Source organism: Phascolarctos cinereus, unplaced genomic scaffold (genome assembly GCF_003287225.1).
Source record: "Phascolarctos cinereus isolate Bilbo 61053 unplaced genomic scaffold, phaCin_HiC Scaffold_5;HRSCAF=322, whole genome shotgun sequence".
Taxonomy (NCBI): domain Eukaryota; kingdom Metazoa; phylum Chordata; class Mammalia; order Diprotodontia; family Phascolarctidae; genus Phascolarctos; species Phascolarctos cinereus.
Genome location: NW_027555958.1, coordinates 41,881,761 through 41,884,563, shown reverse-complemented (window position 1 = coordinate 41,884,563; position 2,803 = coordinate 41,881,761). Strand labels below are relative to the sequence as shown.

The following is a 2,803-nucleotide window of genomic DNA, read 5'->3' as shown; positions in this document are numbered from 1 at the left end:
TGTCCTAAGGAATTCCAAATGCCAGTGAAATCACAGGCCCAGTCCCACATCCATATATGGCCCAGTATTTATTTATTTCTGTACTTGTCTGTAATCTCCAATGTCACAGGCTCCCTGAGGCTGTTTCATTACCTTTTATATTCCCAGTAGACTTGGGGCTCAGAACTTTGCACATAATACTGGCTCAACACATTTTTGTCAAATATTGAATGAGTGGGTAATTGAATGAACAAATGAACAAATGGATGGATAGATTGATGGATGGATGAATGAAAAAGCCAAACTGCCCTCCAAACCCAAAGTCCTCAGTGATTAAGAGAAAGACAGAATTGGGATGGAAAGTAGAGCCCTGGACTTTATGGGGATTCCTCAGACTTCTCTGTGAGGAGGGGCCCATTAATTTCCAGAAAGGATACAACTTTCTGAAAGCACCATCTTTATAACCCTTTCTTGGAGGAAGATATGCCTCAACTCTACCATGACCTGGTGTAATAAAAAAAGCATTGATTTTGGTAATGGAAGGCATGGATTCAAATCCTAGCTGCTCTAAGTACTGCCTGTGTGACCACGGGCAAGTTATCCACTCTCTTTGAGCCTCAGTTTCTTCATCTCTATACTGGGGGGCTGGAGTAGATGATATGGAAGGTCCTTTGCAACTCGGTGGTCCATAGAGTGGCTCACGTCTGTGACTAAGAGGCTGAAGAATGTCAGGAATTATCTGACACATGCCATGGTTTGGGGAAGGCACTCTTCCTTTTACAGAGCTGGATGGCTGCCAACAGCTCCGCCTGGGATGGCCTATAAAAGGTGTCCCTGCCTCTGGCTCCTCACCCGTCCTGGTTCTTCAGCAGAGAGATCCTGCCCGTGTCTGTGATCAGGGTGAGTGTCTGCATGAGAGGCCAGGGGAGGCTTGGAGGAGGGTGATGGAGGAAGGAAAGGAGAGAGCACAAAGCAGGGGGAGAGAGGAGTAGGAAGAGAGAAAAAGGAGAAAATAAAGCACTCAGTACAGTGCTCGGCACATAGTAGGTACTTAATAAATGTTTATAGATTGATTGAAAAAGGAGAGAGGGGCTGAGAAGAAAATAGGGGGAGCTGAATGAGGAGCTCAGCAGCTGGTGAAGAATACAAACTTCTACTTTGGATTTGGGGTCCATTGGATAGAGTGTTGGAACTGGAGTCAGAAAGAGCTGAGGTCAAATCCTGCCCCACACACTTACTAGCTGTGGGAAAGTCACTTAACCTCTGTCTGCCTCGGTATCCTCAATGTAAAATAGGGATAATAGTAGCACTTACAATCCAGGATTGTTGTGAAGATAAACTAAGATCGTACTTGTAAAGTTCTTTGAAATCTCAAAGTGCTGTGAAAATGCTATCATCATCATGACTATTATTGTAGACTGATGGAGCATCATTCTGGGTCAACCCAGAAGAAAAGCCAAGAGCTACATGTTTAGAGGGGGTGGGAGTAGCAGACATCTGTGTTCCTGGAAACTCCGTAGTGTCCTGTAATCTTTGTGATGGCCTGGGCATTCTGGGGAGGTCATCGTCCCTTGTCATCTAGAACTCACATATGTGTGTATGCCTGTAAAGAGAGAGTCTGCAGAATTTATCAAATTGCAACTTACCCATTAAATTAGGATAAAGCATTCCCTTGGCATAAGGAACCCCTTATATGATAAAAATCCTTCTATCAAGGCAAGTTAGCACCTTCTCTGCAGCTTCTATAGTCTCACAAAGTTGGCTAGAGCACTGAGAGGCTGTGACCTGCCCAGGGTCACACAGGCACTCTGTGTCACAGGCAGGACTTGACCCACGTTTTCCTAGCTTCGAGGCTGGGTCCCTGGCCAGGACACAATGCTGCCTATCAGGCCACATAGACATGTTCACAAAATATTCCTAACCCTCAATAGTAGTGGTATATGTTCATTTCCCTGATCTCCAAATTTTTGCCTGAATGCATTTGTGTATAAGAATAAATTTTAAAATATTTGCTATTAGATACTAATATGTTATAGATATAATTCATCTTCACAGTGTGGATTGATTCATAATGGGGGGAAGAAGATTCTCTGGGATTGAAGGATCTGAAAAACTCCATTATTGTCTTTCAGGTCTACTAAACTCACCCAGACATGTCCTACCAGCAAAACCAGAAGCAGTACCAGCCCCCTCCCAAATGCCAGACCCCCAAGTACCCTCCCCAGACTCCATGCTCTGCTCCTGTGTCTTCTGGCTGGGGCGCCAGCTCTGGAGGATGGGGTAGCTTGGGAGGATGTGGTACCTCAGGAGGATGGGGTAGCTCTGGAGGATGCGGTAGCTCTGGAGGATGGGGTAGCCTTGGAGGATGCGGTACCTCAGGAGGATGGGGTAGCTCTAGAGGATGCGGTTCCTCAGGAGGATGGGGTAGATTTGGAGGATGGGGTAACTTTGGCTCTGGAGGTGGCTGCTCTCTCTTTTCTCATAATTGGAGAACCCCTAGATGCAGGGGCCTGAGCCCTGGCAGCAGCTGTGACAGTGGCTGTGGCCGCAGACAGCAGTCTGGGGGCTGCGGTGGTGGCTCTGGGGGCTGTTACTGACCTGCTGCCCTTGGCTGAGAAGCAGAATTTCAGGAATCAAGAGAAGCCACTGCCCAGCCTCCTCCATTCCCATCCCTCCTCCTAAGCTGCTGAGATGTCCTTTGGGAACAGAGACACCCCAGGATTATCAATTCATCTCCTCTCAAATTCCCCAAATTTCAAAGTTGAATCGAACCTTCTCTGCCTCATTTGTCTAATGCAACAATAAAGCTCTATCTGGTCAAAGA

At 46.7% G+C, this 2,803-nt stretch overlaps 1 long non-coding RNA gene across 1 annotated transcript; it reads left to right on the top strand.

Moving 5' to 3' along the window:
• Positions 1–799: 799 nt before the first annotated feature.
• Positions 800–2,803, top strand: LOC144457892 (uncharacterized). Its single transcript, XR_013487486.1, has 2 exons — positions 800–879; positions 2,112–2,803. It is a non-coding gene; the product is annotated as an uncharacterized LOC144457892 (long non-coding RNA).